We start from the raw sequence: 13,984 nt of genomic DNA, 5'->3' as shown, positions 1-13,984 counted from the left end.
CCTATCCTAGATAATGCCTTCCAATAGATCTATGCTTCATAAATTTGTCTAATTCCCTTTTGGAGCCAAGCTACTTGACCAACATCTATAGCTCTACCTCAGTAGCTTCTTTCTTTAAATAAAAAAACAAAAAAACGCTAGTGTGACCTTGATTAACTTGCAGTCCTCCAGATAAGGACTTAATTTTACTGACAATTGCCTTTTTCATCGGAAGACCAACAATTTCACCCTCAGGTGTAAGAAGTCCCTGTTCTAGCAACTTTTACATTTTTGCCTTATTAGCTAGCCGAAGAACATTGTCTATTTGACAAGGAGCTAATCCTATGCGTTTTTAGTCAGAAGTAAGCTGTGTTCAGTTTAATGGGGCTTACTCTGAAGAAAACATGCACGGAATAGCAAATTTAGTTCTTCACAAACTCTTCCCAAGGGAGGGGGCAGATATGGGGACCAGTGGAAACACAATACGAAGCATTTATTTACCTTCTCTCCCTAATCCTTCATTAATACTCCTTGAACACCTTTGTTGCCTAACAGTAACCACTTCTCTTAATAAACTAGAGTTCCCAGGATTCTCTGGGGGGAGTTCACTTTAAATGTATGATGTGTCTGCATCCCTAGTCTAACTGATCAGCTGCCATAATTTTCTGTGTGCTCGCTGGCAACCTAGGCCCTGTCCCCACTCTGAGCTATGAAATAATTACCCTGAGGGAGGAGTTGTCCTGGTGTTCTCCAGCTCCTGTCAGCTTTCTACAAGTTTATTTTATTCAGAACAATTTATAAATGCTTCATCATTGGGGGGGGGGGGGAGGCATTCACACACACACCCCGTACGATTCCCCAGAAAGGCACAGAATGTTATGATGGGTGGTCACTTCCTGAGACCATTTAATTTATTTATTTACTTTAAATTTACCTCATGGACATGGTAAAGTTCAAGCAACCAAAAGTGTTAAAAGGAAAAGCACCAGAATATCAGATTTTTCAAGGAAGTAACAGCTTTTGTGAATAGTATTGTTGAATAGAGATGAAGAAAACAGCCTACTTCCATCCCATTTCAGCTTCTCTTTCATGCAAAAACAGATCCATGCCGTCTTATTTTCATGTAGGTTTTATTTTTGATTCTAAAAATCCACAGTTCTCCCCAAAAAATAAAAAAGCAGGTGATTATGAGGTGAATGGAGCACTGCCTCCATTTCCTCTACACAGAGGCGGTTTTAGGGTACCATGACCGGTTCGGCTTCCCTAGGCCCCAGATCCACAGAGGGCACCTCAACAATGTTGTAGAGCGGAGTGCAAGAGTTGGAGGGCACCAAATTTAAGCATCGCACAAGGTGCTGCTGAAATTTGAGAGCCCAAAGTCTGCCACAGCTCTACAGCAAGCTTGGGAAATCTGTAGCCCTGATGGACTGGGGGCCCATCAGCCCCGACTAGCATAGCTAATGTAAGGATGTTGGGAGCAACATCTTAATCGGGGTGAGGAATCTCCAGCCTGTGTGCCAGTCTTGGTCTGCTAGGGGGTCCAGTTTGGCCCATGAGGCCAATTCCCAGCAAACCACACCCACCTGCCTATCACCCGGCATCACTCAGTGGCATCGGCTGATGGGCAGGGGGCGGAGTCCCATTCAGCCAGTTCAGCAGAATTACAGACCCCTATCTGAATTATCTACTTACCAGTCAATTAAGATCACAGATAGGGCTTGGAGTGTCTAGCACAGGGGTAGCCAACATGGAGCAGTCTAGATGCAGTGGACTACAACTCCTATCAGCCCCAGCCAGCATAGCTAATAGCCAGGGGAGACGGGAGTTTTGGTCCAATAACCTCTGGAGGGCGGCAGCATGTGGGTTATCTCTGCTGTAGCAAAACTTAGAGCATTTATTTGAAGAGATGGGAGATAAACCCTGGAGGCTAATGCTACGGGACTTCCAGGTCCAGCTGCCGGATTCACTCTTTGAAGATAACCAATTGATGAGAGCAAGCCAGGGGTCATGTCCGCTTTCAGTTATTAGCTGTAGTTTTCCTGCCTTCATTTGGCTGACAAGTTTGCTCCTGGCATGCCACTCAGCCAACTTCTAATTTCCAACAGCATTTGAGATCTTGCCTATCAAAAGCACAGCACAGGAAGACAGCTGAGACATAAATGGGGGGGGAGTGAAGACGGAGCAGTTCTGTTTAGATGGAGGCCCAGCTTGTATAATTCCTTGTTATGTCCAGAGAGCGCTTGCCATCCTTAAGCATCTCCTCTGGGGTAGAATGGTATCCCTTGTGACCTGCATGCTTGACCACAAGGATCTAGGCTAGCGCTTGCTGAATGTTTGATGAATTCAAAATACTGGATGGTCCTTTAGAAAGGAATGTCTGTCCTCGGCAACAGTTACTGTGCTATTTCCAGAGGACAAAAATATTCATGCTTCCCTCTGAAGAAATATGAAGTTATTGGACTTAAATGGATGCTTCTGCCTCCATTAGCATAGAATGGAAGTGTGTGTGTGTAACATGGATGGCACAAGGCTTTTTGAATCCTGAGGCACAGATGGAACCCATTCACACAAAGGCTTGATGGCTCCTTCACATACAGAAGGAACCATCAAACCTTTGTTACAGGTGTAGATAATGTGTAGTTAACACAGCAATCTAAACTACAGGAAGCCACTGCAATTTATGCTGGGCTAAATTATGTAATTTATCCCTATTCCAAACTCTGTTCAGGAGTGGGGCTAGCCTGGCAGAGGGAAAACAAGGTTTTGCAATAGAATCTGACTTATACCACCATTTTGGTAATTGTAACTTCCATTGGGTTGCTAGGTCACAAGCTATCGCTGAATGGAGTTTGGAATAGAAGTACGTTTCCCTCTGTCCCATCCTGGTGTCACCACTCCTCTGGAACAACACATTTTGGGGACTTATGCTGGCCTTGGCTCGGCCACCTTTGCCTCAGCTGCCTGAGCTCTGGCTTAGCTGGGATGGAGGACTTGCGCCAACAGAGCCCCATCTCCACTGGAGAGCCACTTATTCAAAACTCTGGTCAGTGTGAGGGTTCATGGGATTTGATTACTTCCTAAGCCTTCAAAAACTATCATATATTACTAGAGCACCAGGCACTATGTTTTACTACTACCTAAAATGAACAGACCTGGACCCTGCAATCATCACCTGAGGCCCTCCATGTGCCTCCTCCATGAGAGAAACAGAGGGTGACAACAGAACAATGGGCATTTTCTGTGGTGACTCCTCATTTGCAGAATGCTCTCCCCCAGTAAAGCTCACCTGGCACCTTCATTACATATCTTCGGCACCTGGGGGAAAACATTCCTCTTCTCCCAGTCCTCTAGCTAATTAAATAATCTATGGCTTTTTAAACTGGGGTGAGGGGTATTGTTTTTGTTTGTTACTATGTTACATATTTTTGTGCTTTCCTACTGTAAACCACTCTGCGATCCTTGGATGAAGGGTGGTATAGTAATAAATAAATGAATAAAATAAAGGGTTTTTGTTTTATTTATTTTTATCGGGTTTTAAGCACACTTCAGTGCTCTGTTGTATGCAACATTACCTAGAAGCTGGGTCCTAGAGAGATAATAATCCTATGACATTTCAGAAAACCATCCAAACAATACAAAGCAAACCATGCACTTTTTTGGTCCAGCCAGGGAAAGCAGAGACTGGTGGAATCTGTTGTAGTCTATTTATTAGGGATGCATCTCTATCACTGTCCATCAGTTGCAATTCTTAACATTGTTTTCCTCCTATTTCCTTGATAATGCATGCCTACTCAGAAGCAAGTTCAATAGAGGTCAATGGAGCTTACTCCTAGCTAGTGGGATGCCTTAATTTTGCAGTCAGTGGGCCATCTTTTTTTCCATTTTTTGCAATGAAGACTATTTCCCATAGGCTTCCGGTCTGCCACTGTGAAAACAGGATGCTGGCTTGACCCAGCAAGAAGGAACGAAGTGGGTGTGAATTGCTTGTCTACTGTAAACCATGGTTTGTGGTTTACTGTGTCATGCAAATGCAGCCACTGTGTTGGCATTTTCCACTTAGGAAGATTATATTTCTTTCAAACGCCTACACTATTTATGTTAACATCTGACTGTAGCTGATGGCAGAGAAAATGGTGAGGTATTTGTAAGGTGGATTAGCATTTTGGGCAATAGGTTTTAGCTTCACACTGCAAACCCTAATGAAGCATTTTTTTTAAAAGCAGCCTCACGTTCAGCTTGCATCTATTAATAGAATCTTATGTTCTCAATCAAAGAGTAATTTTAAGGAAACCTTGTGTATGTTTGTATATTGTATATTGTAATATTGACTCATACTGATATATGCTAGAAGCCAGATGAAGGCTTGGCTAAACTGTGTCATAAATGTGTCTCCAAAACAGATGTTTGACAGCCTAAAGGAGAAGATGAGGAGCTGTTGTTGAGAGACATAACTTGCCCAAGGCCTGCCAGTGTGTTTTCATGGGTGAGGTACAATTTGAGCGGAAACCTCCCTGATGAAAGTCTCAAAAGCCGACATTCTGTCTATCCGCTAGCACACACCAGCTGATTGGGCAACACGGCAATGATGCATTTTCATTTACAACCTTGTTGATTGGAATATTTTAAGCCTTCATGGTTTGCGTTATGACAGCTTCACATCTTTACATCGATATCAACAGCAAACTCATTCTCCAAATGCCAGTAGGGAAAATGGTATCATCCCCACACAACAGGGTTTGAGGAGAAATCCCAAGGTTTGAAGAAAAAAAATCTTTAAGGAGTGGGGCTTAAGAAAGGAGCTTAAAGAAAAGAGCTTGAAAAAGGAGGCAACAATGATGCATTTAATGAGAAATTGAGCTTTCTTCCTCAATATCAGAATGACGCATCATATCTATACCATTGATAGAATACATGGTATAGGTAAAGGTAAAGGGACCCCTGACCATTAAGTCCAGTCGTGGCCGACTCTGGGGTTGCAGCGCTCATCTCGCTTTATTGGCCAAGGGAGCTGGCGTACAGCTTCTGGATCATGTGGCCAGCATGTCTAAGCTGCTTCTGGCGAACCAGAGCAGCGCACGGAAATGCCGTTTACCTTCCCGTCGGAGCGGTACCTATTTATCTACTTGCACTTTGACATGCTTTCGAACTGCTAGGTTGGCAGAAGCAGGGACCGAGCAACGGGAGCTCACCCAGTCACGGGGATTCGAACCGCCCACCTCCTGATCGGCAAGTCCTAGGCTCTGTGGTTTAACCCACAGCGCCATATAGTGCACTCCTATTCTGTCCTGAGATGGATCTGATGGATTGACTGCGTATTATTTGGAGATAGCTTGAAGTAGAGACATATAGAATTAGTTGCTTTACTGCTGGTAATAATCTAACCATTATTTAGTTCTATGGTCCCCAGTGTGGCACATCTGGGTACTACAGTGCCCATTAATACCTGATTTGGGGCCCAGCCAAGGTCCCCCTGTCCTTCCCAAATATTTGACTTTATTTTTAAATTGATATTTTGGTGGTTTGGGGCAGGGAGGAGTTGGTTGGAAAGATTTGTCTGTTAGTGGAAGGAGTGTTACCTGATTTCTTTTCCTGTGCTGCTTCTGGTGGAGAGAGTTGCAGGTGTTTTTTCTGGTTTGTGGGGAGTTCGGAGTTCTGAGCATCACCAGTTTTTCTGCTATAAAATGGGTATTCTGTGTTGCCTACAACAGTCTCCTCATTATACCAATGTGTCCCTGGGCACAAAAAGACTGGGGACATCTGGTTTAGATCACATTCTTTATATAGCCAGCATGCTACTGCATGTTGTATGCAGTTATTTTACTTTAGGGAAGTTTTTAATAACTGATGTTTTAATGTATTTTTAGTCTTTTGTTGGAAGCCACCCAGAGTGGCTGGGGAAACCCAGCCAGATGGGCAGGGTATAAATTATTATTATTATTAATTTAGTCTATTGCAAAATCACAAATGGCTGTTTTTTCCATATATTTATGTACATGGTTCTTCGTGGTATTTTATTTATAGGGATCATATATCAATGTGTAAATTGTTACTTTGTATCCCTACTTGTCTTGATTTTTTTAAAAAAAATTCTAAGCAGGTTGAAGGTGCAGGACATTGATGACCCTGTCACTCTGAAAGGGGCTTGCACGTGTATTCACCTCCTCCCTATAGTCAGGACCGTGCATGAGCAACGCAGCACAAACTAAGCCTCCTGGTGTATATTTTGCTCAAGGCGGCTTAGTTTGGTCAGAATCAAGTATATATTTCCAGAGTTAACTCTAAATATATTACGTCTGGTAAATGAGTCACCATAGCTGCTAGAGGGCAGTGAAAATTTGTGTCCGGGCTTTCTAGATTCATCTAGACCCTCGTACCTACGGGACCGCCTCTCCCAGTATGCCCCACGGAGAGCCTCAAGGTCCATAAATAGCAACACCCTAGTGGTCCCGGGCCCTAAGGAAGTTAGATTAGCTTCAACCAGAGCCAGGGCCTTTTCAACACTGGCTCCGGCCTGGGGAAACGCTCTGCCTCATGAGACCAGGGCCCTGCAGGATCTGATTTCTTTCCACAGGGCCTGTAAGACAGTGTTGTTCCGCCTGGCCTTTGGCTTGGAGCCAATTTGATTCCCTCCCCCCCTTTCTTTTTTCTTTTTCCTTTCTCCTCCTGTGATGAGGCTGCATTTTAATATTTTAATGTTTCAGTATTTTAATTGTTGTCTTTTAATCTTGTTTTTAAGTTGTATTCATTCAACTTGTTTTTATTATTGCTTGTTAGCTGCCTTGAGCCCAGCCTTGGCTGGGGAGGGCGGGGTATAAATAAAAATTATTATTATTATTATTATTATTATTATTATTATTATTATTATTATCTACCAATATACAATCTGAAACCAAAGGAGCACATTGGTTGCCAGATGTGTGTTGGGGTTTTTTTCCATTTCTCCTACCCTACTACATAAACTTTCCATTCACATACATCCCCCACACTGCTCATTCATAAAGATCCATTCACACACACCCATACATCCACAGTGGGTGGAAAGCACACACACACACTTTTCAGCTGATCTATGAGAAACAGCTGAGAAGCAAAGACTATGGGGTGAGGCAGGGGGTCTAGGATGTTAGAAGAGGCTGGTAACAGAATGGGAAGGTCTTGGTAGGATGCATCTGGTTTGCAAGCTGGTGGTTGTGCCTGTCACCTAAGGAAGCTGGCACTCAGATCTGTCACTGTCTCTGAGGCTAGGCTACCTCTAGAGCAGCCTTTCTCAACCTGTGGGTCCCCACATGTTGCTGAACTACAACTCCCACCACCTCTAGCTAGCAAGGCCAGAGCTCAGGGAGTTGTAGTCCAACAACATCTGGGGACCCACAGGTTGAGAACCACTGGTCTAGAGTATAGCATGGGATAACCTTGTGTATGCTACCCGGAGTTTTTTGAAAGAAGACTTTTTGCCCATCGTTGGGCTTGAACCCATGACCCTGAGATTAAGAGCCTCACACTCTACCAAAGGCAATTCAGTGCTTTGAATAACTCTCTGACCCAACCCATGACGAGCAGAAGCAGAATGAGTTATAGAAAATAAACAAATTGAAGCCGTATTTGGGCGTTCAAAAACAAACACAATGATCACATGTGGGAGGAGAGTAGCCTAAGGTTTGCAGCCAATGGGGAAAGCCTATTTGAGCCCCAATGTAAACAAGCTCTCAATTTGTTGGCAGTCTCAGGGAGGGGCCAGCACAGAGCGCAACAAGAGTGGGGGAGCCAGCGAGGGTCCTCCGCCTCCCTCACACAATTATCAGTGATTGTTTTTGAACACCTAACAAAGGTTACAGGTGCACTTTATTATTTAGATAACATATTTAGACTGAAGAGTTTAGTGGCTACTTTGGCATAAGGTAAAGGTACAGGTACCCCTGCCCATACGGGCCAGTCTTGACAGACTCTAGGGTTGTGCGCCCATCTCATTCAAGAGGCCGGGGGCCAGCACTGTCCGGAGACACGTGGCCAGCGTGACATTGCTGCTCTGGCGAGCCAGAGCCGCACACGGAACGCCATTTACCTTCCCGCTAGTAAGCGGTCCCTATTTATCTACTTGCCCCCGGGGGTGCTTTCGAACTGCTAGGTTGGCAGGCGCTGGTACCGAGCAACGGGAGCGCACCCCGCCGCGGGGATTCGAACCGCCGACCTTTCGATCAGCAAGCCCTAGGCGCTGAGGCTTTTACCCACAGCGCCACCCGCGTCCCCCTACTTTGGCATAGATTTGTTTTATTATGTTATTTGCATGCAGAGTATCCTCAGCCTTGTCTCTGTACTGCTTTTCTGCACCATCTTATATGCTGCTTTGAGGCCTGGTTGGAAACGCAGCATTACTGCATGCAGATCATTTCTTTGGGGTGAGAGACTAATGTAGTCAATGTGGCAGAGGACAGTGGCTCCAATCCACTTTTTAAGCTGTGTGATTCTACTTTCTCTATGCAGCACAAGTGACTGCTATTTACAGCGGTACCTCGGGTTACATACGCTTCAAGTTACAGACTCTGCTAACCCAAAAATAGTGCTTCAGGTTAAGAACTTTGCTTCAGGATGAGAACAGAAATTGTGCTCCGGCGGCGCAGCAGCAGCAGGAGGCCCCAAGCTAAAGTGGTGCTTCAGGTTAAGAACAGTTTCAGGTTAAGAACGGACCTCCAGAACGAATTAAGTACATAACTAGAGGTACCACTGTATTATCAACAAGGACACTTTATGTACATTGGCATAAAAAGGAAGAACTGGAAGACACATGCTGCACCATCCAAAAATAAACAAAAGCTTGACGGCTTCTCAAGGTGGCAATCAAGGTGTGCACATTGAAGGGATCCCCCTGAAGTCAGTGGGGCTTACTTCTCAGTAGGCATGCATACACTTTTGTTGTAAGAGATAACTTTTAAATATTAGAAAGGGTTCTGCATGCCTGGCCAACATGAACAACTGTTTCCATCAAAGCCACAATAACTACTCCAGCAGGAAAAAAAAACATAAAATGCAAAAATGAATGTTTCACCAGCTTCAGAACTCCATTTAAACTATGCTGTATTTGTGTAACAAAACTCCTACATTGTATCTTCTTTCTTAAAAAATAATAATAAAGTAAATGTATCTATTCATTTAGGTTAGGTTTCTCTTCCCTGGAGTATTTGAAAGTAGTATAACGATGCTGTGAATGTTAGCTTTTGGGTGCTGTGTAAGTCACAACATCAAGTGACACAACATCCAACATCAGTGACAAAGCTCCTGCTGCAGATTTCAAACTTTGCCGAAATTCTTATGATAAAGCTACAACAAAACTGCAATAATTCTAATTGTAGTTTAATGCTTATAATGTCTACATACATTAACAGTATTTTTTAAATTTAAAGATCTCTAGGAACATTGACACCACTTTCCCCCTCTTTCAAGGTACCTAAAATCTTTTTTTAAAGGCAATTAATGTACCTTCATAGTCAGATTTTATAATTTTATATCTTTGGCATATTCTTTAGATCTACTGTCATGCCGCTAATTTCTACCTGCATTTGTTTTAAAAAGCAATTGGGCATTTCTGGAAGGAGGATTCCTTCTTACACCATTTTCAAAAGAAACGTCACGACTGCTTCATGTTGTTTTTATATTTTTTAAAAAGCACTTTCTCTAAATTGGCTGCTTTATTCTTCTGAAAATATAACCCCCATTACAAAACTGAAACGTGGTAATTACAGACTTACTATGGATGGAGATCTGCCTGCACTTAATTGAAAGTAAGGCTACAATTCCTACCCACTGAAATCAGTGGGGCTCAATGCACGGGATCAGGTTGCGATCCTATTTCATAACCCGCTTCTTTCCCTTCCCCACCAAAGAGAGGGAGCCCACAGCAAACATGCAAACAATTCCAAACTCTGGAAGCGTTCAGAAAGTATTTTTAGGTTGCATTTAGGCTGCACTTATTGGGGACAAAATGGCATAGTGGGGCAAGTAACGCAGTCAAACATCAGCAGAATAAGATAAGATGAGAAGAGTTGAGGGGGAGACACACTCACCTACAGAAGGGACGCCCTGGGCATCTTGGCGCTGTCGCCGCAAGGACAGTCAGGACAATCCCAGCCCGCGAGAATCCGGCTCCAGGTGCTTCGCTTTCGACTTTCCGACGGAGCGGCGCCAGCTCCGCGCGCGGGGATCTGCCTCTGGCCAGCGCCTCGTGTCGCTGTGCGCGCAGCGAGCGAGCGGAGATGGCGGAAGGGGCGGGCAAGGGGCGGCACCGCGCCGTCCAGGCAGGAGGACGGACACCGCGCCGTCCATCTGCTCTGTCCGTCCCACCTCGCCGCAGGGAAGCAGCAGCAGCAGCGCCACAAGCTCTTGGGAACTGACGGAGGACAGAGGCGCAGAGACTTGGGGGGTCGGGGTGCTCCGACGGCCAAGCGGCGAGCGCGCACAGGCGCACGACGTGGAGTTCGCTGTGGTTCTCCGTGCTACAGTCCCCCTCTCTTTTCTTAGAGGACCAGGCCGGGGCCGGTTCCCTCAGTGTGGAGGCGTCGCCCCCTTGCAGTCCTTGTCCTTTGGTCTCCCCGCTGAACGCCCGGAAGGAGCCCCATGGAGCCCTGCGAGAAAAAGAAGGGGCAAAGCGTTGGTATCGTAGTAGCGCACCCTACAGAATCAAATAAAAGGGTGGACGTTTCCCGCAATTGCCCCTGTACCGTGGAGTACCCTTCTCTCTGCCAGACCTGAAGCAGCGACCATCAGACCTCTTGTAAAGACATATTTGTACGCACTGTCCCACAATACCGTACCATTTAAAACCCCTATGAACTCCCTGAATCCTTGCTTTTTTATACGCTGCTAGTTTTATGCTGTGTTTAGTTTTAAATGTATTGTTTGTTGCTTTTACGTTGCACACCGCTTAGATATCTGAAGCATTTTAGGCGGTTTATAAATGTTTTAAAATAAACAAACCGCAGTAGGGATCTATGGGAGCAATCAAACAATGATTTGCGGGGTGTCTGAAGGGACCCCCCCCCCAAAAGAACAAACCCTTCACAATTTGGGTGCCTGTATTCCAAGGGTAGGGAGCAGGGTTTAGGTCGGATGTGGATCCCTCTGCTGGACGAAAATGCTTGTAAGGAGAGCCCAGGGCAGGTATTAATAATGAACCCTGCTGAGACCCTGGGAGCTGTCCATGGAGGTTGGGTGCTGATCGCTGCCCTATTCAGCATGCCAGTTACTCCCGTATGCAGATCTCTAGAGGTAGCAACTCCCATTGGTTCCTCCTTCCCTTTAATAGTTCTCCAGAACAGATTTCATTCACTGCTTTTTTACATTATTCTTTTGTACCAATTGTGGTGCCTTCAAGATGTTTTTGCTAGTCTCCCAAATCCTGTCTTCCCTCACCATTAGCCTTTCTGGTTAGGACCAAGGCTCAATTCACATGGCAGTTTATTTCATTTCCCCAGTGTTTCACTGTTAACTTCTGTATTATATTTGAGCTCTCACATGGTGCAAAAGCCACTTTTGAAAATCTAGTGCAAGTTTAGGGCTCGTTTCCGTGTTAATTGGTTCTAGAAATAATACATTTGCAACCCTACCAACTCAGAAAATCACAAAAGTGACAAAATTTAGGGAGCTATGTTGGCATACAGTTCTTTCCTGCCATTTTTGTGGATGGTTTGTGAGGAAACAGAAGCTCGCACATGCAGAAAGCGTGGGGGATTAGTGACGTTGTCCAGTGATGTCCACTGTGGTGCCATGCCACTGGTTTGAACGGCATCAGTGAAAGAGCCACTGCAACAGGTACTGTGAAAGTAGTGTTAGAAAATGTGGCAGACATGCTAGCATTATAATCCAGGAAAGTAATGCAATATTCAGCATGTACCCTAATAAAAGTCCAAGAACACCTGGAGTGACAGGTTCTGTACCCTTGTTGTACATGGTGTTAGGTTTCACTTCCTAAAACTGCTTTCCCAACCTGGTGCCCTCCAGATGTTTTAGACTACAACTCCCACCATCCTGACCATTGATTGTGTCTGCTGAGGCTCATGGGAACTGTAGTCCTAAACATCTGGAAGGCACTAGGTTGGGGAAGGCTGGCCTAAAGCCTTGTTGTTGTTGCTGCTGCTGCTGCATCTGTGAACAGAAGAAATTTAAGAACTGTAAAATCCCACACGTGCTGCAGCTGATCCGATTATAAACAGAATGAAACATTGTACGCTCTATCTGTGCAGGGAAGAGCTTGTTCTTGCAGCACAGTCTCTTTTCCTCTCTCTCTAAGTTCATGTCATTCATCAAGGAAAAAGACAGCTGTGACACCCCCTGGTTGGGAGGGGGGGAGAAAGCCCTCCAGTGATATTGAGCTTGTCCCAGCTACCAGCAAAATAGAGCAAAGCTGTGTGTCATGTAATTTTACAAAAGTAGCATTAAAAAAAAATGCATTACCAACTAGCATCCCCTCCCTGACCCACTTGCAGTCCTGGGTGGATTAACTTGTTTATCGATGGATTATCTATGATTCTATGTTTGCCTCTTCTTTCTCTTGGAACCTCACAAAGGTTGGTTGCAGGAAAGGAGAAAGGCTCAACAGCATTGAAATATGGCTTCCTTTAGCCCTCTGGGGTGGTCTATGGGGGTGGGGGGGTGCTTCACCTGTTCTTTTGACTCCCTAATCCATCTATGTATCACAAATACATAGGGCAGGAGAGAGAGAGAGAGAATTCGAAAGAGTGTATTGGTGGAGCCATTCTGATACTGGTGTTTACTGGGGTTCATTCCTAGACAACTCCTAGCAGTGATGCAGGCATGAGGGTGGGGTGGGGATCAAACAATATACTTTCTCTGGTGGGTCAGATTGCTGCTCACAACTATGGCATAGCTTGCCTCATATAACCAACATTCTCAAGTCTAATTAATACATGAAGGGGTTAAGACCATGGAGTAGGCTGTCCTGCCAGGCTCACCTCACCTTGAGAGGAACTAAGTAAATCAAGCCTTTGTTCACCTTCAAGTCTACCAGAGGACTGCAATGAATGAGGAGGTCTGAACTGGTTGCTGAAGCTCAGACCACATGGCTCTTATAAGCCACTCTTGAGTTCTTATACCAATCATTTGCTAACTTTCACCACCATAACTAACCCAGCACTGAAGGGATATGCTGTTTTTAGACTTCTGAAGAAGAAGAAAAGTGCTGGTATAGCCTCATTTTAAGTTATGGCAGATTGTAAGGGAAATGAAAGTCTGGTTTCTGAAGGCTCTAGTACTTAACAAGATTTATATTCCAATATGATTGTTCATCCTTGAACTACGCTCTTTTTCTTATATGTAGCGCAGTCTATATTATTAGTTGCTTTTGGAGAATGATTACAATATTCAGTAGCCTGAAAGCTACATCCTTCAGTTACAATCTGTAGGATACTTAACCAGAAATATTATTAAAATAGACAATAAAAATGTCTGAAATAGTCACCTTCTTGAATAGTTTCCTGAGGAATGAGAGCATACGAGATGTTGGGAGGTTGCTACCTGAATTCCACTTCCCTTGGAATTGAACCATACAGAATCTTATGATGTATATTTTGCCCTAGAAGGTTTGGTCAGAATCGAGTATACACTTCCAGAGTTAATGTTAAATACGTTGTTTCTGGTAAATGAGCCACCATAGCTGCCAGAGGGCCATAGAAATTTGTGTCCCGGGCTTTTTAGACTCGTCAACATGAGTTTGACCAAACTGCAGGAGCCAATGGAAGACAGGAGTGCCTGGCGTGCTCTGGTCCATGGGGTCATGAAGAGTCGGACATGACTAAACGATTAAACAACAACAACCCATATACTATCTGAAACCAAAGGGGTGCTTTGGTTGCCAGGTGCGGAATATATTGGCATTATCTTCAGCTCTTCTATCCCACTATTAATAGCAACTTTCTTTGTTCCTATTGATTAGCAAATTTCAGACAGTCACAAAGGGCGCCTAGAATGTGTGCAGATATAATTTGGCCATCAGATC

At 44.5% G+C, this 13,984-nt stretch overlaps 1 protein-coding gene across 2 annotated transcripts in view; it reads right to left on the bottom strand.

Annotated features, from left to right (window-relative positions):
• The window catches only part of LOC310678951 (gamma-aminobutyric acid receptor subunit pi-like), a 42,987-nt gene extending 32,795 nt beyond the window's left edge, over positions 1-10,192 (bottom strand). Inside the window, exon 1 of one of the 2 annotated variants that reach the window (XM_083443543.1) lies at positions 10,034-10,192. The gene's annotated coding sequence lies outside the window, so the exon portion shown is untranslated. The remainder of the gene's footprint in view (positions 1-10,033) is intronic. The other variant, XM_083443544.1, reaches the window with a different exon arrangement.
• Positions 10,193-13,984: the final 3,792 nt, after the last annotated feature.

This window comes from Podarcis tiliguerta, assembly GCF_965153285.1.
Source record: "Podarcis tiliguerta genome assembly, chromosome: 5".
Lineage (NCBI taxonomy): Eukaryota > Metazoa > Chordata > Lepidosauria > Squamata > Lacertidae > Podarcis > Podarcis tiliguerta.
Note: the sequence above shows the minus strand (reverse complement) of the source record. Positions and strands in the feature narration are given on the sequence as shown.